Source organism: Lissotriton vulgaris, chromosome 5, assembly GCF_964263255.1.
Source record: "Lissotriton vulgaris chromosome 5, aLisVul1.2, whole genome shotgun sequence".
Lineage (NCBI taxonomy): Eukaryota > Metazoa > Chordata > Amphibia > Caudata > Salamandridae > Lissotriton > Lissotriton vulgaris.
Window position 1 is genome coordinate 1,950,081,264 of NC_141693.1, and position 27,250 is coordinate 1,950,108,513.

Genomic DNA, 27,250 nt, shown 5'->3' on the forward strand with positions numbered 1-27,250 from the left:
GTCAGGCATTTCAAGTTTTTTCTATGGGGCATGGGGTTCATGATACGGATGGATCACAAACCCCTCATATATGTGTTCTCCGTGAAAGGTTTGGAGAACTTCACCCCGCGCATCAGCAGGTGGATCTTGGGATTAGAACATTATAATTTCAAGATCGAGCATGTGCCGGGCAAGGAAAATATCATCGCCGATTTCCTGTCGAGGTCACCGCTACCGGAGGAAGAGGGACCAGAGGAAGCGCTGGACAGCCCCATAATGATGATGGATTTCCCTGCCATCACAGAGAAAGAGTGGGAAGAGAGCATAAAGGAAGACAGTGAACTTATGGTACTAGTGGAGCAGATAAAGAAAGGATGGCCGAAAAACAAGAGAGATGTTGCAGCAGAACTAGAAGGGTTCTGGGAGGTACGGAATGAATTGTGTGTCATTGAAGGAAAGGTCTACCGTAATAGCAGAGTAATTCCACCTAAGGGATTACGGAAGAGAGTGATGGACCTGGCGCATGAAGGTCACCTTGGGCGAAGCGCCACTAAAGGAAGAATAAGAACAAACTTTTGGTTTCCTAAGATGGACAACATGACGGAAGAAACTGTAAAAGAGTGTGGAGCATGTGCTAAAAGCGACAAGACTAGAGTAGTACACAAGTCACCTTTGTCCCCAGTGGAGGTCCCAACCAAGCCATGGAACAAGCTAGCATTAGACATCGGACTCATGCAAAACCTTGGGGTACAAAAGAGATTCATGTTATTTCTGATAGATTATACCTCCCACTGGGTGAAGAGAAAATTTGTACACAACATCAACACCAGAGCAGTGATCCATTTCCTGAAGGAGGTGTTTTGTGAAGAGGGCATCCCCTCCATTTTAGTTACCGACAACTGGGTACAATTCACCTCCGAAGAAATGCAGAATTTTCTGGAAATGTCTGGTATCAGACATGAGACCACAGTGCTTTATTGCCCCAAAGCCAATGGAATGGTGGAAAGGGCAAATAGAGTTATCAAAGAGAATATCTAGCTGGCCACCATAAATAGACATGATGTTGAGGATTGTTTGAGGGAATGCTTATGGGCCTACCAATAGAATAACTGGGGTCTCTCCTTTTGTGTCCTTGCGTGGGAGGGAGCCTAGTACCAAGTTTAACCCCTGTTGGTTAAGGGGGGGAGAAGTCAGGAATGTGGACAGGGAGGAGGCAGGAGAGAAGGTCAAACAACACCAAAATGTATACAAACAATGGTATGACAAGAAACATGGTGTGAAGTTTCAAAGGTGGGAAGTGGGGGACATGGCGCAAGCCAGAAGGAATGTTAAATTGGGGACTGACATCAGCAAGTTCTATTCCCCCAGCAAAATTGTCAAAGTGTTAACAAATGTTGTTCAGTTTGAAAATGGTCAATGGTGGAGTTGCGACAACATTGTGAAAGTGCTGCCATAACCTTTCCCTACAGGAATTTCTATTATCCCCCTGGGAAGCCTACTAGTCTGTTTTGTGCACCAGTAACCTTTTGGGCATTCCTAGTGGGAACTCTTTGTAAGGAAGGGAGATGTGTTAGAACCTGGGTTGGTACAATCCATCCACCCCTTCCCCTTGACCCCTGTTGGGTTCTCCCACTGTGAAGCTTACTATATAATGTTCAAGTGTTCTCCAGTGAGGAGAGTGGATGACCATTAAACAAGTTGTACTGATTCAGCTGTGTCTTGTGTCCTCAGTACTTCTTTACTTCCAACAGTTACCTTACTGAACAGTGCCATGACTGTGCTGTAACATGTTATGGGTTGTTAAAAAAAAGATGCGTGAAGTGTGATTAAACACAGCACCTGTGATGCAGATATTTTGTGAGACTACATTTATTTCTTACCTAAAAGTAATTTTGTGTGATCTCAGACAGTCTCTGCCGTCCAGCCGCTGCTCCTACTCCTGCTGTTGCCCTGCCAGGTGGAGGTGTGCAATCATCATCCGATGTGTCTGAGTCACTCACTTCAATTTTCAGTGCCTTTCCTCATTGCCATGTTGTGTAGCATTGCACAGCTTGTTACAATCTTACATGTTTCAGGCCTGTACTGCAATGCCCCTCCACTTTTATGTATGCACCTGAAACGACTTTTCAAAATGCCGAATGTGCGTTCTATGACGCTGCGCGTTGACCGGTGTGCCCTGTTGTATCTTCTCTCACTTGCATTTGATGGATTTAAATATGGCGGCTAAGATGAAGTCGCGCACTGCGTAGGCACTGTCACCTGCATGGAAGGAAAGTTAGATGTTCCACTGACAAATTACTAATGAAGGAAAGATGGATGTGTGAGATTTATTTATTATCCCTCTCGAAACTGTTCAGCACTCAGACGTCCATGTATTCCACTATGTTGAAAAATGAAGGAGTCCTGTGTGCTGCCTGGGTATTTGGCCACAATATCATTGATAATGTATTTGGCATTGCACACAATCTGGATGTTCAGGGAATGGTAGCTTTTCCAATTCCTGAAGACTTATTCTGTAGCTGCTGGTGGTGTGATGGCAATATGGGTCCCATCAATGCAGCCAATCACATGGGGAAAACGTGCACTTTGGTAAACATCAAGTTTTGTCTCATGTATTGCCTTTTGGGTGCTTGGGAAGTAAATGTGATGTTGTAGCCTGTTCAGCATTGCATCCAGAAAGGCATGACAAAAGCGCGAAAGAGCACTCTGGGACACCCCACCAACCTCTGCTATGACGCATTGAAAAGACCCTGAGGCCAGAAGGTGCAGTGAGCACAATACCTGCACATGGTTAGGAATTGATTGTGTCCTGCCTGTTGGGTGCTCCCAAAAAGGTTTTGGCTCATCTATGAGCTCCAAAATGGTGTGTGGTGCAGCCTGTATTTATCATAAATTTCCTCTTCAGTCTGCTGGAACAGCGTGATGTGCAGTCCGAATATTCGCTCCTGTGTCTGTCTCCTCTGTGCAAGGGCACGGATACGCAGCCTCCTGGCTATCGGGTATAGTTCTGCCATTTTGGAAGTTTCTGTTGCATTGTGGGTTACCTTTTATACTTTCAAACTGGTTACCAGCTGCATGCACTTGGTGGTAATTGTGATTTCTTAAATTGCAATTTTCAAGAATTCACAATTTGCGAATTTTTCTTACATGTCATTGCGATTTCTTAATTTGCGATTTCTGCTTTGCGATTTTCGCAAACATAAAACATCGCAAAATAAGAAATCACAAATAAATTCGCAGAAATTAGGTTCTCGCAACGTGAGGAATTTCAATTTTTGCGATTCCTTATTTTGCGATGCGATTTCTTTCATACATGCCATTTCTCTATTTTTTAGTCGCAAGCGCAGTTTTTTTGTGATTCGCAGCATTTGCGACTAAAAAAATTGGTTGATGCATCTGCCCCCAAGATCTTTGGGATCAGGTGAGTACAGTAGACATTATAGAATCTTACTTACCTTTAAACTGTTTTCTTGCCGCCAAGTGCTCGCTGGATGGAAGCGACCTCCCCAGAGGGAATTCTGCAGTTCTAAACTCCCCAGGACTTTGACGACCCCGCCGGACCCGCTTCGCGGGTCCCGCAGCGCCTCGTGACTCTGAGGCAGCAGTATCGGTGTGAGCCAGTACCGAGGCACGGGCAGGTAGAAGAGCCGGCGGGGCTGCGAGCACAGGCAGGGACTCCAGTCTCCAGGAGCCCCTGCGCGCCCATTCCACACACCTGGGCTGCTCTCCCCGCTGGCCACGCCCCCCGCTTCCTCGCTGAAAAGCCGGTTGTTTGCACAGAACCCTCGGATTACCTATAAACTGTTTTCTTGCCGCCAAGTGCTCGCTGGATGGAAGCGACCTCCCCAGAGGTAATTCTGCAGTTCTAAACTCCCCAGGACTTTGACGACCTCGCCGGACCCGCTTCGTGGGTCCCGCAGCGCCTCGTGACTGAGGCAGCAGTATCAGTGGGAGCCAGTACCGAGGCGCGGGCAGGTAGAAGAGCCGGCGGGGCTGCGAGCACAGGCAGGGACTCCAGTCTCCAGGAGCCTCTGCGAGCCCATTCCACACACCTGGGCTGCTCTCCCCGCTGGCCACACCCCCCTGTCCACCAATCAATGACAGGTACTAACAGCGAATAAATCTGATCATAATTCCCGCTTCGCGGGAGCGCGCGGGAGGGCGCCGGGAGAAGCCCGGGACAAGGGCGGGACCGTCTGTGGCCGTCAGGGGCCGTAGGAGGCCGGGCAGGGCCATTCCCCTGAAATTTGTCTACCGGTGCACTCTATAGTAAGTGATATCTAACTATTGTACTTTGTTGGCGTATAATAGTGCAATGTCTGCCTCCACAAGTAGTGTCATTTCGACAACTCCACCGGTTGAGACTGGTCCATTGGCAATTGGTCCACTGGATAAATTATTTTTCAATCGTTCATCTCTATCCATTGACAAAGAGATATCCCTGGCTGAGAAGCGCGCTAAGCGCAGACTATCGATTGAACTACTCAAAAACTTTACGGACAAGCACCCTACTCAAACATATCCCACCTTGGTAACACCATTATCCTCAGTAAATCTCCCAGTCGTAAATGAGCAATTTGATGTACCCACAAATGTTGCAAATAAGGACAATGCTACTGAACTGATCTTATCCAGTGGGAGTGATATTAATCCTATGCTGCTTCTTGACTCAGGTGCCCAGGCTGCCTTGGTTCAACCCAAGCACGGATCTAAAAGGAAAAGAACTACCATACCGAGAAAATGTAAATTTGTTGTGAAACCCCCCACAAAAACACAGGAAGTTACACAAAACTATGTGTACTAGAGAGGTTGCCACTGAAGCAAGTTGTAGCACAGAAAGTGTACAGAATGGGAATGTTGTTTTATTGGATAGCCCAGTCCCTGCTAAGAATATTTCTCCTGAGTCAGGCCCCCCAACTGATGACAAGCCTCCATTGCTTGCAAACCTGATCCCTGAGCTAGAAAAGCTGCTCAGATCAATTCTTTCCCCGATAGAGGATAGAATTGCTAAGCTCTCTGATCGCCTAGACCATTTCGAGCAGGCAATGTTAGACAATTTTCTTTCTATAAAATCATTGATTAAAACTAACGCTAGGATGGACGTAAGTGTCAAGTACCAGGGCAACACCAACCATACTACCCAAGACAAGGGAAAAAGGCCACAAACTAATCCCCCATTACCATCCAAGTCAGGTAGTGCAACTGTAAATAGAACTCCCAATCCTACTGAATTAGTACATCTAGGCTCTGCTCCAAATCCTCCTAATACTGCGAATCCAGTCCAGTCTGTGGTGCTTCAACCTACAACAATATCAGTTCCTCCTTCTGTAGTTGGGCTAGGGGTTAATGTATGTTCCACAGCGGGTAAAGCTAATGCACCTACCCAACCAACCAACAACCAGATGGTGCCAAACAAACCTGTAGTTGGGCTAGGGGTTAATGTATGTTCCTTAGCGGGTAAAGTTACAGCACCTACCCAACCAACTAACAACCAGTTGTTACCAAGCAAACCTGTACTCCGCCCCGTTTCTACAGTTCCCAAACCAATCCCACCACCTTTGATAAAGCCACCACATAGGAAACCCCCAGTGAACCTTACTCCAGACTCTTTCCCCTACGTAGCCGTCCTCATAAATGTTCCACCTTTATCTGTAGGACAGAGAGAAACCTTCCAGATGCTTAAAAATAAGATCATGCACTGGTTAAGGGAGAATCGTCCTCTCCCTGGAGACCTCGATGGGTTAATCTTAGGGGTTAGGAGAATAGATTGGATAGGGTACACAACTAAAAGTCTGGGAGGGGATTGTATTGTGGTTAACTTTCAAGATCCAAGGGTGGCTGGATGGATAACTAGATAGGGATGGGGTACAAACAAGGGAGGTATTGGAATTGTCGATCTCACCTTTTTTTACCCCCGCCCAACCAGTGTATTGACTAGCCTGCTCAATGAACCCATAAATCATCCCACCCTACCTTGGCCAATTATTCCCACATCAGCTCCACCTCCACTGTCCCAAAACTATACCACATGTATGAATTATAACCCTCCTGTCGGATGGCAGGATCAGAGTTGGGGTTATTGACAAACAGTGCAAGATTTGTGCAGTAGTATAGGAGGGTGTATCATTGAATCTAAAGGGAGCTGTGATGATCATGATGTTATTGCGGGTACAACCATAACTGTTGGGAACATTGGAAAAGGGAGTTTCACTGTGGCGGGAGGTGATGGGATAGTAAATACAAATGCTAGTGTTGGGGAATTATCCATATCAACAGCAAACACTATCGGTTTTGTGAAGGTCGGCAACATCATTGAAAACCCAACGGCTCCCCAACCATGTTCCAAAATTAGCAATTCCGGTGGGATCGAGCTCAGCTCTGGTATGTTTCTATCCTGGAATATTGCTGGGTTGGGTAGCAAGCTAGACTCTCAATCTTGGGTAGAATTCATCAATGGGTTTGATGTCTGTTGTTTCCAAGAAACTTGGGCTTGTGACCCCGTCTTTCTTTGTGGCTATTTAAACTTTTCTATACCAGCCACCAAAGGTGGAAGAGGTCGACCAATGGGAGGTCTTACTGTGTGGATAAAGCAGGACTTGGACATCTCTATTAAAATGTTGGATTTGGGAATTAGCGACCTGCAACTGTTAAGAATCTCATCAGAAAAGGGGGTTTTAGTGGACTTGTATAACGTCTATGCAAGAGGGAGTAACTCGGCTAACTCTTCCACTCTAGAGGCGCTGTCTGCTGCCTTAGAAACCAAGTCCCAAGATAGTAGGGTAATAGTAGCCGGGGATCTTAATAGGACTTTTGAACCCCTTGACTGTACAAATGATCCCTTAGGGAAGGATGAGGACAATCTTTGGGGAGTACCACCTTTATGTCTAAATCCCATCACACGGTGGACAAAGGACATCCTGTTATTAAATGCTATTTGTATGGAGCATGGTTTAAGAGCCCTGAATGGGAGAACCCCAGGAGACAAGGAGGGCAGTTGTACTTTTGATAACGGCAACAGTAGGAGCAGAATTGATTACGTAATATGTAGTCTCCAGCTGTGGCAGGGGGTTATTGATATGGCCATTAATCCTAGAATAGAAAGTGATCACAACCCCCTTTGTGTGACCCATAGGTGGTGGAATGTTGGACCTGAAAACTTGCATTTAAGGAACGACCAGATCCCAGTTATGACTAATGATGGACGTAGGCTAAAATGGCCAAGGGTACTGGCAAATGATGAAACAATGACCTACATTAACCTTGAGGTGGATAACGCAATTTCCGCCATGGAGGCGGTAGATTCCACAACCCCCGGGGCTAGGGATATCACTGATATCCATAATAAGCTATTTTCCCTCCTAAAACCATGTTTTCTGACTAAGACCAATAAAGGGAGGAAAAACCCGGATGTTGGTAGATGGTACAATTGCCAGTGTAGATCCGCACGATTGGAATTGGGCCAAGCCATTAGAAATAGGGACCGTGTTGCAATTAGAGTGGCAAGGAAAGCGTACAAATTAGCCATTTTACAGGCAAAGAGGAAATGGGACGAAGATCATTGCGCTGAGTTAAAAGGGGCTTCTAGTAGCAAGGATTCCAGGCTCTTTTGGAAAATCATCAAGTGGGGTAGAGGAGGTAGCCCCGCAAGACCCGATAACAACGTAGCCGAAGAAGCCTGGGTTGAGTACTTCAGACCACAATATGCCGAAGTTATGCAACCCGGGGTAGGGGAGGGCATATTGCCAGTCTTTGCAGCTGACAATTTGTTCACCCACAAAGAAGTAGAGATTGCAATTAGTTCGGTAAAATGCGGGAGAGCACCAGGGTTAGACGGGATACCCCCGGATATCTTCAAACATGACATGAAGAGATGGGTGAAATATATTTTTCTGTTAGGGAACGCCCTAGCCAAGGGGGGGGTGGTTCCCGAGTTATGGAAAGGAGCAATTATTATTCCCATTTATAAAAAGGGAGATCGTTCACTCCCCGCCAACTACAGGCCTATAAGTCTGATAGCAACCGTGCAAAAAGTAATGGGGAGAATGGTTACAAATCAGCTTATGGACTGGGTGGATGACAATAACGCTCTTTCGCCATTCCAGGCAGGATTCAGGCGAGCAACCAGCACTATTGACCAGGTCTTCCGCTTTACCATACTGCGGTGGAAGACGGTCTTACTTGGTAGGGGCTGCCTGTATGTCGCATTTGTCGACCTACGGGCGGCATTTGATTTGGTCCCCAGGTTTAAGTTATGGCTGGTCCTGCAAAAACTGGGGATTCCTGCTGAACTGCTCACCCTAATCATGTGTTTGCATGAAACTAACTTTGCAAGAGTACAGTGGGGTGGGAATGGCGAGTCAACTTCGGACTTCCCGGTGGAAAGGGGGGTCCGACAAGGCTGTGCCATGGCACCCTTACTATTCTCATTATTTATTAATGGGATTGTTGAGCGAATGTTGGAAGCAAGCGTAGATGCTCCATCGTTAGCGGACGTCAGGGTCCCGATCCTGATGTTCGCTGACGACACCCTGATCATGTCAAAAACCCCTGTTGGGCTACAACGCGCATTAAATATATTTGATGTTTTTTGCAAAGAGCACGGCTTAGAAGTAAATGTGGGGAAGACGAAACTAATGGCCTTCTCCCCACGCCGTAAAATTTATCCTAAGGTAACCCTGAACAATAGCAAGCTAGAGACTGTCAAAGAGTTTACATATCTAGGGGTACAGATAGCAGAGGGCCCTGGTTGGTCACATCATTTGGAAAAAACGGCCCTAAAACACCAACAACTATCAGGAGCATTGCGGGGGGAACATCGAAAATCTAAGACGAAACCGATCAAACCTGCCCTCATGGTTTATGACGCCAAGGTCTTAGGCGCGACTTTATACGGTGCAGAGTTATGGGCTTGGGACAATCTCTCGACCTTACAGACATCTGAGAACAAGTTTCTCAGAGGGATCACAGGCCTCCCACAGAGCACCCCCCTAATACCACTGTTTCTGGAGTTGGGTAGACGTCCAATTAGCGATAGAGCGCGACTGCGCCCTGTTCTCTATTGGAGACGTCTATGGACAACTCCCGAGATTAGGCAATATGCTGAGGGTTTCCTTTCGATAATCAAGGAAGATAACTTCCACAAGATAAAGTGGCTAAAAAATTTAAGGTCCATGTTAATTAACCTTGGGTTTTCCAATCTTTGGACCAATCCACTTGGGGAGGTCTTCCCTAGCAAGGAAGCCCTCAAATTACAATATTGGGACTGGGTGGGCAGCAATTTGTTGAGAGGTGTTAGGTCTGACTCTATGGCAGGTCGCTTCCTGGAGACAAAAATGTATCCTATTTTAGAAAATTATTGGGATACTATTACGGTCCCAATGGATAGGAAGCTAGTCTTTCAGGTTAGATCTGGTTCTATTCCCCTAAAAAAACTAACCGCAGGTTGGCAGAGGTCGACCAATATGTTATGCCCAGTATGTGAAACAGCTGAGGAAAGCCTAGGCCACTTTCTATTTGCCTGTAAAGCCTATTCTTCACCTAGGAGGGTATGGCTTACACCTGTATGTAAAAACCTCGGGACACGAGATAGTGCTGTGGCACTGAGAATTTTGTGCACATCAACCCAGGAGTCAATAGTTATTGGGGTAGCCAAATATTTGGGGTGGGCCTGGGCAATTAGGCGGCGATCTTTGGGGGGGTCCAGTTAATCAGGTTTTTAGATTGTTTTATAAAATCTAAATTTAATGTGTCATATGTGTAAATCTTTTTATATAGGTATTGTATGAGCCTGCACAAAATGCTTACATGAATTTGTATTTGTCAAATGATATGTTTTTATTCTGTCATGTTCAATTTTATGCTGTGCTTTTATGAGAATTTATTTCGAATAAAGCTTGTACAGACAGAATCTTACTGGTAGAAACGGTAGAAAATCACAGCTGTCATGTTTGATGAATGAGCCTTGAACTCAGTAATGTTATCCTATAGAAGGAAAAGACATGTACTGCATAGGTATACTTGCGAACGGTTGTAGTAGGTATCCTTTAGGGTTTAAGATGCTTAGGGCCCAAGAAACCACCAGCAGTTCCAATTGCACTATCCTGGGTTGTCCAGGTGCAGAGGTGCTGGTTGTGTTGGTAGCCTCGACCCCTTCGCTGTAAAGTTTAAAGTGCCCTGTTAAAACCAGTCTGCAAGGGGGGCTTGGGGACAAGTCTGGTAGAACTCAACTTGGGGATCAGCTCATGGGGACTTCTAGGCCAAGGGGACACAGGAAAAAGTGGTGCACTCTGGCTGTGGGGCTCGGGTACAGAGGTGCTAGCTGGCTGGCCACTTAGCATTAGAGGCTCTTACGGTACCTGCAGAGGTGGGAAAAGAAACTCAGCAGGGCAGCTCTGTGTGAAACTTGTTTCTCCTGAAGTCCCTAGACATGCAAGTAAGTTTTTGCAGCCGTGGTGTTCGAATTAAACACAAACAAGCTTTGGTGTGTGCAAGTACCCTGGTAGTCAGGGTGTTGGTGCTGGGGGTCACATGGAGGGCATAGCATCATGAAACCCAGCAGAGAGAAGAGGGTGACCTCCTAGAGCCTCTGGGACCATCTCGTGTTTTGTGCTGCTCCTTTGGTGGGCACCTGATGGGCAAGAACACTAGGTACCAGGTTGATGGTTTTTGCGCCTGCAGAGCGGATGGCATCTCCACCCCAAGGGAGTTACTGCCTGGTTGTTTAAGTTGCTGGATGGTCCTCCACAGCTTTTTGAGGTTGCACAACTTCTGGGAGAGTCGGTGCATCTGTTGAGGTTCCTGCGGCAGGGTAGGGTTTGTCACCAAGTTGTGGTAAAGTCTTCCGTTCTCGTGGTGTCTGCACTTCTTTGTCCTTCCTTTGGTTCCCAGTAGACAAATGAGTTCCTAGTGTCAGAGGAGCCCCAAAATACTGAATTTAGGGGTGTTAAGGGGAGTAGAGGGTAGTAGCTAATGGGCTACATACCTCTGGGGTGACTACACCCCCAATATGACCACTTCCTGAGAAGTGGGCAAACACCTGACCCAGAGTTCCTAGTTTAACTAAATCTAAGATGGTGTAACCCTTATTTCGTCGTTCACTTCAAAGTGGTGTGACAAGATTGTAAGTGAACACCCCCTATGACTATCTACTTTTCCCACCTGCTCTGGTGCCGATGGGCCCCAGGGCAGGGGGTGGTATTTCCAGGTCTTTGCAGAAGCAGGGGTTGCATCTCAAAGGCAGCAGCGGGCTTGATGCCTCTGGCCTTGATATGCTAATTCATGAGCCATCCTGCTGGAGGTGTAAACACTTGCCAGAGCAGGCATTGTTTCTGACTTTGAGAGCGAGGGCTCTCCCAGGCAGGGGTTGCGCAACTAGTCTGGGGTGGCAGACTGGTAGATACCAGTCTGCCAGCACACTATAGACTGGTAGATTTTCAGGGACTACCTCGAACTTTGCTCTGGGCATGTCATAATAAATCCAATACTGGAATCACTATGTATGTTTTAAGACTAAGTGTCTGATACCAAACACCCTATGTAGCTATGGAACCCGTAATCACTAGTGCCCAGTCCATATTGCGAGTGATCAGGAAAGCCATCTTAGCTATATCTAATAACTAAACTAGACATTGTGGGAAAGTGCACATTTTTGACATGGTTACACCCACTTTTTGACTGGTATTTGATGCAATTTTGACATCTGTACTGGGTTGCTGCTGTCCAGGTCCCCAGTGTCAGATCTTTTTCCCTAAAACTGTACAATTCTTCCTCCAATTGCCAATGTCTTTAGCAACCCCTGTAAGTACCTAGTAAATGGTACCTAGTAAATGGTACCTAGGTCAAGGAGACTAAAGAGGGTCCTTGAGGGCTGTAGCATGTAGTGTGCTACCCTAACGGACACCTTACCACACACGCCATTGCAGGCTTTGTGAGCTGGTGCACAGAAAAGTGAAGACACACATGTGTGCCATGCCTGCAAACAATGCATGTAATATAAGTAAGTTACCCCTGCACTGCAGCAGACCTAAGGCAGGGTGCATTATATTACTTGTAAGGACATATCTGCATGAGCAGATTATGCCCCTGTCATATCCATGTTGATTTTTGGACACTGCCACTGAACAGGGAAATCATCTTCAGTATATGTACTGGGCACTGGTGATTAAGAGTTCCCCAGTTACATGATGGCGTGACTGAAACCAAAGGTGTTTGGTATCAAATCTCTAGTATTAATAAGCTCCAACTGATTCTAGGGACAGATTTATTAATACAGGCACCCAAAGGTCACCTTAGAGGTGTCCCTTAAAAACCTAACTAGCTCTAGTGTGCAGCTGACTGGTGTAAACCAACCTGATCACACAGACTGGTTTCTGACCCTCCTGCAGTTGAGAGCCTGTGCTCTCTGAGGGCAGAAACGACACCTGCTCAGGCCAGAGGTTTTGTCACCTCATTCAAGCAGGGTGGCTAGGTAATCGGCATATCAAGGCTGGAGCCCTCGAAGGCCTCTGCCAAGTTGGATCTGCAACTAAGACTTCCTCCCGGATAGGGTGTGCGAGGGGGGGGGTGGAGTGGGGGGGGGGTTCCGCCCCCTGCCCGGGCCCATTTGGCACCAGAACAGGTGGGAAAATTACCTAGTCAAGTAGGTGTTGCCCCTCGGGCTGGTCCCACCCCAAAGGTGGGCTACCTCATGTGAACTGAACACGAAAACTAGAATGTTACCATTGGATTTGGTTGAGTCGGGCTCACTGGGTCAGTGTTGTACCCACTCCCGACAAAGTGGTCATGTAGGGAGGGGTGTAGGCACCCTAAAGGTAAGTAGCCTATTGACTACTACCGGTCATTCCACTTAATGCCTTAAATTGAGGATTTAGGTGGCACTCCTGATGCCAGGAACTCTGATTTGATGGATCTAGACGAAGAGGACAAAGAGCTGTGAGAAAACAAGAATTGGCTTTTGGCACCAACCCCTGCCTTCCTCCACCAGTCTCTACAATCATGACCGAGGGACTCGCCCTGCAGTTGATCTGCAGGGAACCCCTGCAGATTGCCAGGCAACTCCCTTGGAGTAGAAGAGCTAGTCCCCTGCAGTCATTAGGCACTGAAGAAGCAGAGTTCGGTTATCCATGTTGTTATATGTTATGTTATACAAATCTTTCATAGCGCACAGCTACCCCAAGGAGTGTCCCGGCGCTTTATTGTAAACCTGTAGCAGAAAACACAACAAGGCAAATAAAAAGGACCAGAAATCAAAAGAAAAGAGCAAAAAGCCAAGATTTAAGGCCCTCCCTAAAAGCCAACAGATTGGAGGTACTACGCAGTGCCACGGGCAGAGTGTTCCAGAGCTATGGCGCCAACAGCCTGAAAGACCGGCCCCCAATGCGTGCCCTTTTTACTCGAGGGACCACGGCAAGGAGCAGAGACTCGGATCTCAGGGATCGGGCAGGACGGTAAAAGGCTAGCCTCTTTTGGAGATATTTCGCTCCAGAAGTGTGAAGAGCCTTGTGAGCCAAGGTCAAGGCCTTAAAAACTATCTGCTTCCGGATAGGCAGCCAATGAAGTGACTGCAGGAGGCCGGAGGTTCTGGCTCGCCCGTAGAGGCCAAAAATGGCCCGTGCTGCCGAGGTCTGGACCACCTGCAGCCGTTGCAAGAGATACTCCGGCAAGCCGAGATAAAGGACATTGGAATAGTCCAATCTCGAGCCAATTTAGGCCTGAACCGTGATCTTCCTATGATCTTCCGGGAGCAGAGGAAGAAACTTGCGGAGCATCCTGAGGAGGCCAAAGCATGTACCCGTTAGGCCCAGGATCTGTGATCTCAACGTCAGGCCATTATCGATCTTGATCCCCTGATTCTTGGCTAGCTGGGAAGAGCCTGCTGGAGGAAACATGTTGACAGGCCACCATTCCTGCCAATCTGGGTCCGACCGGCAGCCGAAGAAGAGTAACTCCGATTTATCTGAGTTGTACTTGAGGCTGTTAAGCTGGAACCAGTTAAAAACAGCCCCAAGGCACCCGCGGATACTCTCTCCGTCAAACTCTGCTCCTTTCCCACATGTACAGAGGAGCCTGGGTATCATCGGCATAGGATACGATCTGGGCCCCAAACGACTCCACCAGAGGGGTCATGAAGATGTTGAAAAGAGTCAGGCTCAACACTGAGCCCTGCGGGACTCTGACTCCCAATGGCGGCATCACGGCAGAGCAAGGGGAGGCCCAGACCGTTTGTCGGCGGCCAGCCAAAAAAGATTTAAACCAGCTGAGCACCGTCCCCCTCAGACCCATCTCATGAAGTCTGGCGAGGAGACCCTCATGGGGGACGGTGTCAAAAGCCGCCGACAGGTCAAGCATCAAAAGCATAGCTTTGCCTCCTGAATCCAATACCTCCTTGATTGCCTCCGACACTTCCAAAAGCACAGTTTCGGTGCTTAAGTTGGTACGGAAGCCGGATTGGGTGGAATGCAGCAGATTGTGGGATTCTAGAAAATTGGAGAGCACAATATGCGCATGCTTGTTGTAGCTCACTGCCTGCCCGACACAGCAGCCCGCCAGAAAGAGGTACCTATGCCCCTGACGATCAGATGTGGCCCGGCCCTCCCCCCACAGAGTGAGAGGACACGAGAACAGACCGAAGCCACATAGCACTTGTACCTGGGGTTCGAGACCCCTTGAAACAAACTAAGACTCTGAGTCCGGACTCCCACTGCAACCAGACCGAGTAGCTGTCGAGGGACATCGGCACCACAAGATCCACTTCCAGAGTGGCCCAGCTATCCTAATTTTTGCACCCATAACCGGCTAGAGCAACAACAGTGATGGTCTTTAACGCACCGAGTGCAGCCGACCCATCTGTGAGAAGTTGGCTTGGCATATGCTGTCCACTATTCTAGTGGGCACCTTGCACCAGTCCAAGCGACTCTTATTGATGGTAGGTTTAAAGACAACCTTTATAGAAAGCTATCCTAGTGATAGCTGTGGAGAGCGAATGTAAAGAAGCTTGTTTTATCAGTCTATAATCTCATGAATGACCAAATGAAAGGAGAACCACACCAGGTATATATATAAAGTATATGTATTTATTCTAAACACATCCCTCTAATCTCTTTATGAGGCTAGAGGCAAAAGTACATTCAGTAAACTTATTTAGCACACAGTAAATTAGCACAATATACGTTGAGCACTAGGGGCGTACCAAACCATATATTAAGAAAGTGGTATAAGAACCATGACTAACATAGATACAAGGCCTAGAGCCTGTAGAACCGCTGGGGCCATTAGGAACTACCCAAGGTAGTGAGACAAGGGACCCACGGTGACGCATACAGTGTCTAAACACAGTCACAAATCACCATTAACTTCTATGGGAAAAGTTGCCGTTGGAATTTTAAAGATTAAGGACACTTAGGAGAGGACTTGGAGAAAACCCCTTTAGAACTAGGCAATTCTAGAGTCAATACCCACTGGAACACTGGAGTACTCGAGTTACCTCACCCAGGGAAGGTGGGTGCATAGGTGTCTTTTAGTGTCAGGTTTCGTCGTCTATTTCAACGGCGATCTGCTGCAAAGTACTGCTGGTGACTAAGTCGAAAGTGTCCGGATGGATCCAAGCATGGATCAAGGATGAGAAGAACCTGAAAGCAGAGGGGACAGAGTCTGGGTCACTAGCCAGTGACCAGGAAGGCGATGAGCAGATGCAAACCGATGTCGGGTGATTTCAGGTGAATAAGGTGAAGCCTGACTCTTCAGCGAGGAGGCGTCGACTACTACCAGATGCTGGATTCGAGGTGTCCCAGAAAAGGATGTTGAATGCTGCGGTGTCGGTTTCCGGGTTGGACCCAACGAGCCTTGGCAACAGCAACCCACGCAGAAAGCAAAGATTGGCTTTGGTGCAGACCAGCAAGGTCTGAGGGACTCACCACTCGGTGGGGAGTCAGGGCACGTCTGGAGCAATCAGGGAAGCCAAAGGAAGAAGGGGACCCACCAGTCAACGGACCAAGGATTGCCAAGGGGCCTCAAGTGGAAATGCTAGAAGCTGGCCCACGGAACACTCGTGGAGTGTACACCCACAATCTTCGGTGCAGATGGTGCTCGGGGCTTGGACTACAGGTAGCCCAACGCACAACTTGGGAAAGCACGGGAAGTTGAAGCACTTGCAAATGTGCACTGTGTCCAGGAGTTCCGGTTCCACATCACTTGTGAGGGCTGCGGGTCTCAGCTTTGCTGAGATCTCGTGTCGGCCTCTCAGAAGTCTGGAAATCCGTGTCCTGAGTCACAAATGCTTCAGGGTCTGCGGGAGCCTCGGAAATGCAGACCGGCAAGATACTTCTTTGGTGCCTGTTTGAACAGGGGAGTCACTCCTTGACGCCAAGGGAGATTCTTCCGTCTTCTAGACGTGTAGAATGTCGAAGTTCAAGGATATGTATTGTAGAGTTTCGTCCAGGTGTAATCTGAAGTCCTAAGGACGGGGTCCCATACTTTTACTAAGAAAGGTGGTTGGACATACTCTGGGGACCCATCTATGGGAGGATCAGGAAAGAGGGGTGGTTACACCCATTTAATTTGCCCAGTTTTGCGCCAGAGCAGGGGCTGAGTGCCCCTGCAACCGGTTTGAACTGGGGTATGCACAGGGACACCAAGTGTGCCCCCAGCACTGTCTGAAAAGCATTCTATGAATGCACCTACCCAGCCCCAATACACCTAAGCCTGTCTGGGAGGTGGTTACACTTCCCTGTGACAGGAAACCTATTGTCCAGACCTCCCCTGCCAAAGTTTCGCCCAGCAGCAGGAGGTCAGACCTGTGTCTGCAGCATTGTAATGTAGTTCCTATATTCCCAATAGGCTCTGCGCATTGGAAAAATATATCCTATAGATATGACGTAGGACTTAGGTCAGTAGGTCTCTATTGAATATACTAAACTTAATAGTGAGTGCCAGCTAGCTCAGAGGTCACTAGAAACTTTCTCAAATTCACGAGAAGGGATTAGTTTGACAACCGAATAAACCTGACTACTTTGTTTCCCTAGGACTGGAGTAACTATCTTCAGAGTCGTGGAGACAATTGATAAGTATTTCACTCAGTCAATCGCGCATGCTTCATTTCTACAGAGTTGCAGAGAAAAAGAGACTGGTGTTTTCAATAAGAGGTTTATTTAACAGTCTTCTTTCTCATGCAAGAGGTGAACTGCTTCAATCGTTAGACAGAATGCAAAGTATGAGTACAGCTTAAACAGTAATCTGAAATAATACTGTAAGACCATTGTATGGTTTCCAAGCCATATAAAAATACATACATAAATAGCACAGGCTAAAATACTCAACTGGTGCTTCTAAAATACGCCTACCCCAATGTACCTGACCTAAGTCTAGTACGAGGGAAGAAGTAAGTATGGTCTTTAGCAAGGTTTAGTTTTGCCAAGAATTTGCCAAAGGTTTCTCTAGGTTCTAATCTGTTCCATACCTTGGAATGAAGGAGGGCTGGTAGATCTGTCTCAGTACTCTATTTCCCAACACCCTTCAACGGGAGTCTGATTTCTCAGGAGGGCAGCTTCCTGATCAGTGTGACAGCTGGAGAGTTTGCTTCCTTCGGCACTTGCTGTAGCGAGCTGCGTCGGGCAAGTAGGTTGTCGAACTGCACCGAACCACTGTGCTTTGCCATAGCAAGTGAAGGTATGGCACGTCATGAATGAACCCCTAGGGAATAGTTGTTCATTGTAAAGTAAATGAGTTCTTGGAGAAATCAATATTCAAGCAAGGGGGAAGTCCCTAACGGCTTAAGCTGGTTTTCCAAGAAATCGTTGTGACCTTTGGTGAACGGATGGAAGTAGCAATGCCTTTATTTGGACTGCATGGGCTATGCCCAAATAAGGGCTTGATTTCTATGCCTATATAAGGGCAAAGTGTATTGTACCTATATATGGGCATGAATTGGGAAAATCCATTCGGAATCTAAATACCCCATACAACAGCATCCATTTTGTGATGCTAGGGTTCTTTTAAACTATTACCGGTTAGGTCAGTGTGTACATGTCTCTCCCTCTAGAAGGCTGGAATTCTACCGCCGTTGTCAGGACTGACAGGGGTAGTATAGGATTCCAAAGTGTTTGACACCAAACACATGTTTCCATGCAGCCATTCCAAAGTTAGCATTTACCGAAAGGTTATAATGCACTTAAGAGTGTATGGTCTGACTGCATCACAGAACCGCTTCAGAGAATAGGTTGTGAAAGCTGCAGAGGGGATCTGCTCATGCATGGGCACCCTCTCACACAAAACCAAGCACTCTGCCTTCAGGATTGATTAGGCCTGCCATAGGAGTGACTTATAGGTTTATATGTGTCAGTGATTAAAGGTAGATATAGGTAACCTATATCTTAGTAAGGGGTGCATGCACAACCTTACCCAGGCTGCAATAGCAGTCCTGTGGTGCCATTTTGGAAGGCATCCCAGGGGTGGCATAATACATGCATCAGCCCCTGGTAGGCCTCTGGGGTACCTATGCCCTTAGTACCCAAGGTACCATATACTAGGGACTCAAAAGGGTAACCCAGTAACCAAAAGTACATGCAATCATTTTAGAGAGTAAGCAGCTAGGCTGGGGTCCTGAATAGCAGGGCCTCAGCCAGACTAAAGTCGAAAAACAGTGACGCACCAGCAAAAAGTGGGGGTAACAATAGTAAGCAGATCCTACTCTCCTACATCCCCTCCGCCCCCCAAATGTTGGGACATTAAACTAACCTTGTCCAGTTGAGTCTTCATGTTCTAAGTGGAAATATCTGCATTGGCATGGTTACACCCAGGTCTATGTTCCACTGTATAGTCCATCCCCTGTAGGGAAATGGACTACCTCAAAAGTTTGGGGTTTTCACCCTTCATTGGTTTTAGCCATAAGAGGGGCTTATGGTCGGTCTGAACAGTGAAGTATGGCCTCAGCTTCTTCAGGGCCCAAACCACAGCAAAGACCTCCCTCTCAATAGCTGACCAATGTTTCTCTCTAGGGGTCTGCCTTTCTGATAATAAAATCTACTGGCTGGTCCTGCCCTTCATCAGTCTGACAGCACAGCCCCTACCCCCAACTCTGATGCATCAGTATGGACAATGAATTCTTTGGAGTAGTTAGGACTTTGCAGAAAGGGAGCAGTGCACATGGCCTGCTTCAGGTCATCACATGCCTTTTGACAGCTACACTGAACTTTCTTTGGCGTTCTCCTGGAAGTTAAGTTATTCAGTGGTGTCGCAATGGAACCATACCCCTTGACAAATCTTCTGTAGTACCCAGTCAGGCTCAAGAAAGCTCTGACCTGAGTCTGGGTAGTTGGAGCAACCCATTCCATAATGGTCCGGATTTTGCTCTGTAATGGTTGAACCTGGCCTCCACCTACAAGGTGGCCCAGGTACACAATCTGACTCTGCCCTATCTGGCACTTAGTAGCCTTGATAGTTAGGCCTGCTTTTTTCAGGGCCCCCAAAACATTTCTTAGGTAGACTAGGTGATCCTCCCAGGTGGAGCTAATGACGCAATATCATCTAGATATGCTGCACTATAGTCTTCCAGGCCTGTTAGGACTTTGTTCACTAACCTTTCAAAAGTAGCAGATACATTCTTCAGACCAAAGGGTATCACCACAACTTTATAGTGCCCACTAGGGGTTGAGAATGCTGTCTTTGCATCATCAGCTAATCTGATCTGCCAGTAGCCAGCTGTAAGATCAAATGTGCTCAGACTTTTGTCTGAGGCCAACATATTTATAAGCTCATCTGATCTTGGGATTGGTTGGGCATCAGTCCAAGTGACTGCATTGAGACCCCTGTAGTCAACACAAAACCTTATCTCCCTCTTACCACCTTGGGTGTGAGGTTTAGGTAACAAGACCACTGAACTAGCCCAAGGGCTATCTGAGGGTTCAATAACTCCCAAATCCAACATTTTCTGGACTTCTGTCCTGATACAGTCCCTGACATGATCAGGTTGCCTGTACATCTTATTTTTAGCAGTAAGACTGTCCCCTGTGTCCACTTCATGAGTGCACCAGGTAGTCTGACTTGGAGTCAGAGAAACATATGTCTGAACCTATTGAGCACCTGTCTGCAATCAGTTTGCTGCTGGTCAGTGAGACTGCCTGCCAAGGCTACATGCCATGAGCAAGCCCATGTCTGCCCTGTCAACATATGGTTTCAGTCTGTTGACATGAAGCACCCTTTCGGGGCTCCTGGGAGTTCCTAGGTCTACCAAATAGATAACCTCTCCCTTCTGTTCAGCAATAGTGTGGGGTCCACTCCACTTGTATTGGAGGGCTGCTGGGACCACAGGCTCCAACATCCACACTTTCTGTCCTGGCTGGTAAACAGTTAGTACAGCCTTTTGGTCATGCCAGTCTTTCTGTAATTCCTGGCTAGCCTCAAGGGTTTTAGTTGCCTTTTTCATGTACTCTGTCATCCCGGAGCGGAGACCAAGTACACAGTCCACTATGTCTTGTTTAGGGGGTTTGAGAGGTAACTCCCATCCCTTCTTCACCAGACACAATGGGCCTCTTACAGAATGCTATCAACAAATGGGAGGCTTAGGGGGTACAAATCTGAACAGGTGCCCCCCCCCCACTCAATACTGGGGCCCTAGGGCGAGAGTCTGAGTGTGTACTGGACATCCGCAACAAGCCGACTGACTGTATGCAGCGACTATAACGAGCCCTGTGACAAACCCACAGGGAACACATCAGTTTCTTCTACGGGGTGCCGGTATGCCAATGAATGGCCACTACCTGGTACAATAAACTGAGAAACGAGATGCAGTGAGGACGCTGACCCTAATATCCTGATGAAATTGCCTCCAAAGTGTGTAAGGCAATGAAACCTGTTGGTTTTAACTGAGCAGGCACACAGCAAGGAATAAAATAGAATAGCCAGTGCTGCCGAGCTCTTTTTTAAATTCGGGAATACCACATTTCTAAATTAGATGGTTGTTTCCCTGTAGGGTCACTTCTAGAAATACACTACACTTTTTGTTTTTTCTTATTCCTGCACTATCCATTCTTTAGTTTTGACAATAGGCCGATGCTGATGATGAGAACCTGAGGATGCAGGCGAGTACCAGATTATAAACCTCCCTTGGTGTTACTCCCTACTTTTCTTCACCTTTTTTCCTTCCTTCCTCCTTCTCCGATGCCTTGTGTACACTGATGGGACTAGGATAAACCTGTGCCCAGATGCAGTTTGGCGATCCATTGGTCCAACAATGTTAATCCCTACACGTTCAAAGGGAACCCCCACCACAGGTAGTGGTATAAGGGGGGCCTTTGTAGTGCCACCTGCTAAAGGAATATCATGGGCTACTGTCAATAGGAAGCCTCTGAATTTCAAAGGTATAACCAATCTCCTGGCTGCACCAGGCTTGGGGTCTCTACCCTCTGAATACAGGAGTCCATCATCCCAATAAATCTTATGGGTGCCACTAGCATTCCCAGCAGCCTCAGCAGCAGCCTGCTCTCTGAGGGGTTCAAGAGATGGGCAGTTCAGCTGCTTCTGACTCCGATCTGCCCTGGAAGGGCCCCCTGTCCCCAATAACTCAACCTGATCAGGCTCAAGCTCATCTGGGACAGTTCCTTCTTCAGGAGCACAATCGTCTCCCTCAAGAGACTGATCTGCTCCGTTCCATGATAGTTCGTCGATATTCCGACTAGAGTGAACCAATATACATCCGAACCCAATGGCGGAAAAAGCAATCTGAGGATGGAGTCCATGCCCATGCGCACTGTAGTCCAGGGGAGGAGCCACCTATCTCGCAATACTTCGAAGACTCTTCCAGGACAACAATGTGCGATCATCCGTACCCAACACTAGGCGGTGATCTATGCACAAGATATGAATGCCAGCATCCCTACATGTCAAGAACAGATGCATACTGGTAAGTAGCATATTCGTTTTGATCTGTGACCTAGTCACAGCAAACGCATGTGCAGAGATCCCTTACATTTCTGCATGGGTCCTTAACTCCACTTCAGACTAGGCTGAAGTCTCTAAATTATTTCCAAGCAAGCATTCCACAGGGAGGTCTGAACTTAGCACAACTTTCTTGAGGCCAGTTACCCCTCCACTGGAGAAATTAACAACTGCCAGGACATGGTTGGTCCTGAAATTGCTAGCATTGGTCACTTGGTAAAGTTCACCAAGTATGATCTGCCCAGGCTCAACAAGGTCTTGTCCCCATAGTGACACTCGCCCCTGTGTCCCTGCCTGTAGGTCATAGCCCCTTTTCCATTTATCAAAGGCTGCTGTCTGTATTTGCCCAAGTTGCTGGGACTCACACAGGTGGACATATCCATTCCTCCATCACAGATCTGAACAGCCTGAGTTGGCACTCTGACTAGGCCAGAGCCCATCTCAGTACCCAGGGTTAACCCTACTACACCCTTATGCGGAGTACCACCACTTGGAGCTGAACTAGGGGGAACAGTTGCCTTAGGGGCAATGGTGGCTGGACTTGAATCTTTCTAGTGCAATCACTAGTCCAATGGCTGTTCTATTTACAGACTTTACACCATGGTTTCTTTTGGCCTTTCTTTTTGGAAGGTTTGTATCCCCACCATTTGAAGATTTTTAGGGGCATGGTGAAGACTTCTGGTCTTTACCCCCCCTTATTAGAATCTTACTTATGTCACCACCTTGGTTCTGTACCTTCTGCTTCACCCTGGTTCTGACCCATTTGTCTACCCTCTTTCCCAATTCTTGGGGAGAGGTCAGATCAGAGTCTACCAGTTGCTGATGCAACAGCTGATTCTGACAGTTAAGGATCTGCTCCCTCATAATCTAGTTGTATAATCATGTATAATCACACACTTTACTGCCCAGTAACCAGCCCTCCAGAGCCTTAGTAGCACAATCAACAAAGTCAACCCAGTCTTGAGTCTGTCTCTTTTGGTTATCTCTGAACAGTATTCTATACTGCTCAGTGGTTAGGCCAACCTAATCTATTAGAGCACTCTTCAGTACTTTTGTAATCATCAGCATCCTCTTCTCTGACAAGGAGGAGCCTGTCTCTACTTTTGTCTGCAAAGGAGAGCCACATGCTTGCTGCCCACTTCTCCTGGAGGGCCTTGTGTACTTTGCAGGCCCTTTCCAGTACAGTTATCCATTTGTGGGTGTCTTTCCCATTCTGATAGAGAGGGACAATCTTGTTTAAGTTTCTATGGTCATGAACTTTTCCCTACCATTAGGGAAGTTGCTGCCACCATGGGACTCTAGTCCCATCTTTCTTCTAGCGTTGTCAAGCTGTGGGGACTCCCTTTCTAAGGCTACTCTGTCTCCTTATTCTGTTTTTTTTTATTTTATTAACACAAGAAGGAAAACAAAACAATACATTTTTAGCATAACAGGGAGGGAGAGAGAAAAAAAAACAATTAAGCAGAATGGAAATAACTTCTTTACATAACAATACTATATACTCTCATAAGGTAACGAAGAGCGTTGCCGGGAAGAACAAAATAATCCATTATAAATCCAATAAACAAGTTTTTGTTAGAAAGAAAATTTAATTTGTAACAATACTAAGAAATGTATATAAAAGTACCCCAGATTTTATCAAGTTTCATTAATGATCGGACTCCTCTTTTTTTGGGCTGAATCTAGCTCCATAGTGTAAATTTCATTAACCAATTACCACCATTCCATAATATGGGGAGACTTCGGTGAAATCCCTACTTGGGCGACAGCCAGTTTGGCACACGACAATAAGATAGTTGCTAGATCTTTCTGCGGGATGGCGACTGTTTGTATGTCCAATAATCCTGTTAATGCTGTGAGAGGGGGTGATGTAACAAGTTTTTCTTTCAAGATCTTGTCCAGATCTGACCAAAACCTAGTCTGAGCTGGGCAAGAAAATAAGGCATAACGTCACATTTTGGGCATTTAACCCGGTCGTTTAAAAGATTATTTATAGACCATTTGGAGATCCTTTCGGGAGTGTAGTATAAAAAGCATGTGGTCTTAAATTGCTGTAATCTTAAACTGCTGTAATCTAAAACTCTAAGATTGTACAAGATTATTGATGTTACATAAAGAAGCAGTGATCTTATTAGCAGTTATTTTAGAGCCCAGCTTATACTCCATTTCTCAGCAATCTTCGAGCAGTGACTAATTTTGTAGGAGTTAAGACATTTGTAACCATCACTGATTAAAACTGTATTCTTAAGTGAATAAAAACAGTTCCATATGTCTGAATACACAATTTGCCAAACTTTCATCTTACGTATAAGGTAATCATGAATTTGCATGTATTTAAATCTCATAGCTTCAGACAACCTATATAAATTTTTAAGTGTCTCACAGTCCAAAAAACCGTGGATACCATATAAATCCACTAAAGTTTTAATTCCATAAGCAGACCATATGTTTGCCATGCCATCATTGAAGATCCCAGGGAGGCCCGGGTTACCCCATAGAATAAGTTTAGGGTGAAAAAAAGAAGTTTTACACATTGCCAAAATAGTAAACCAAATCTTAACTGTATCCCCAACGGTCTTGAATTTCACCCTTTTAAAGTAATTGGGGTCATTGACTCTTAATAAAAACCTATCGGAGTCAAAATTTAACAAATATGTGGAAATAGTTGATTATCCATAGTAAGTAAACTGCGTAGACCGAGAAAAGTTGCCAAAAAATATAGTTTGAAGTCGGGAAAATTGAGCCCACCTTTTTCTATAGAACACTTAAGTAACGCAATCGACCTGCGTGCTTTCCGATACCCCCAGATAAAGCTACTGAACATCCCATCGAGTTACTTAAAAAAAGAAATATTAAGAAATAATGGAATGGACCGAAATAAATAAAGAAATTTGGAAAGTTCTTTCATTTTGATCGATTATATTCAGGGGGACCTTGAGAGAGCGCAATTTGAACGAAAAATATGTAGTAGCCATATTTAGACTTATATGTTATAAACGTAGGAATGAAATGCATATCGTAACGAAAAGTTGGCAACTGCAGCATAAGGGCCAATGAATGTGATAACCTGTTATAGGAAAGGTAAATGTATTCGCATGATGAAATGCATTAAGTTTAGAAACCCCGTATACATGAAGGGCAATTGTATAGAAATGTGTATAAATGCTTATGAAATGTAGAGCGTGCACAGGAGAATTCGTGTACGTGTGTAACTTTAAATGTGTAACTTTACATTGGGAGAAGCGGCGAGAAAATAATGTGGAAAGACGTAAACGTGGATAAATGTATAAAAGAACTTACATAAAGATGTAACCAAGGAAAATGCATAAGTTATATTCTATGTAGTCGTATTCAATATATTTCATATATTTGATGTAGAATGTTTAAGTATAACTAGGGCTTTGCTAAAAATACGAATAGAAATGTATGCCAAAGGTTATGCTGTGTAAAGGGCTTTTTGAAGGAATGATGGAAGAGTTTAGGTCATTTGTGTTTCTAACCTGACTGACCAAGAGCTCAAAGGAGCATAGTCACATGAAATGTAATTTAGTGGTCTTGTGAAGGTCGTAAATAGCTTGATGTGGACATGAGAGCCGAGAAGTCTAGCACTTGTTAGATTTAAGGTGACAATGCCGGACGGAACTTGTTGTTCGAACGTGAGGAGAGGTATGTGTTGAAGTGGACTATGTTTTGACAAGATCATTCACATGATCTAGGAGGTTAAGAAGTGTACAGATAAGTTAAGGCCTTGTCTAAGTTTCATATGTTACCTGATCTGAAAGATTCAATAAATGTCGACGATGAAATGATGAAGATGACATCCAAAGGAGAAGGGTCAACTTAACGGACGACGCGAGGAGTGGACCAATGGAAGAAGAAAGAAGTTGACATCATCGGGGGAAGTCCGTGGTGGGCGTCAAGGGGCGTTCCACCCACACTGTGATTGTGTATTTTAGGGACAGCACCCCGGGGAGGAGAGAGCAATCAGGGAAGAGCCATGTGAGCAATTGGCAAGCAGGAGAGGGAAATCAGAGAAGGGCGAATTGCTCAGAGCAAGGGCGAGGGTAGATGCTTTGGGCAGATGCGCTGAGACATCATAGCGTAAGGGAGCAGTAGGCCGAGGACCCTTAGAGAGCAGATGGGTAGGCAGATAGGGTACTGCTTCTGAAACTTAAGATTTCCTTTAGAGGCTAAAGAGAGTTTGACTTCTTAGGGAGACAAACTGCTAACACCTTTTTAGGGAAGAACTTGCGAAGTAGGGTTGCCACATAGCATAGAGTAGGGACAGATTAACTTGATGATTGTTTTTGTCTTACTGCAGATGACGCAGAAGAAACCACTTCACACCGAAGCTTAAAGCAACTGAGATTTTAACTGATTTTGTATTTTGTATACTTTGAGATTTATCCTGAGTGGATTGTATCGCATTCAAATTAATCTTTATATAAACTCTTAAAACTTCATTAGTTGTAAGTGGTTCTTCAGAGTGGCGTCAGTTAATGGGGTTTGTCTAACCAATGCGGGGGTGGTCCTTTCCTCAATGACAGATAAAAGCGGTCCAAAACAGACGAATGGGATTCTTTATTAAATTTATCATACTCATAAATTAATATCAAAATCCCGTTCCCCGCAGTTGGTAGCAGAGTTTGATGGTTATCTTCTTGAGGAAGACGACCTAGGCCAGGTTAGTTTACCCCAAGGTCCCTAGTCATCATCGACCAGAAGAAGAATCGCAGCCGAAGACGGTGCTGACGGTGCGTCGAGAGAAAAGCAGCAGAATCGGTCGAGAGTGAGTATAAGGGTCATGCGTTGTAAGATTGCGGTGTTTTATGTTGTTCCTGTGTTGTAATGTCAAGCGGAGTTGAATGCCTGTAGTGTGATTGAGGGAAGGTTGTGAGCGCGCGCAACTGGATGAAATCTTATGTCCAGAGGACTTAAGTGGTTCGGGTGTATCGAACACCTAGAGTAATTTGTCTACCATTGAAAGGGGGTCATGAGGTACCATTGATTTCCCGACAGACCGATGATAGGGGGAGCGTATGTGTGAGTGAATGAGTAGCGAACGCTGGTCGTACGTCTACTGTGCGTAAGTAACCTATCAGTTGAGGCAAGTGTCCGACCGTAAGAGGAAAGACGCTGTGCCAGTTGAGGTAGCAATTACAGTTAGACTGTGGCCGTACAGTCAGAGAAAAGTGATCGCTTGGACGGAAGTAGTCATTTTTCAATGTATGAATGAAAACGCATGCGAAATCGTGAGACGAGTTAAGAAACGAGGGAAGCTGCTGAAGAGGATACAAGTGACGTCAGCGTAGAACCGTGCTGGGATAGGCTGATTAGCGAGAGT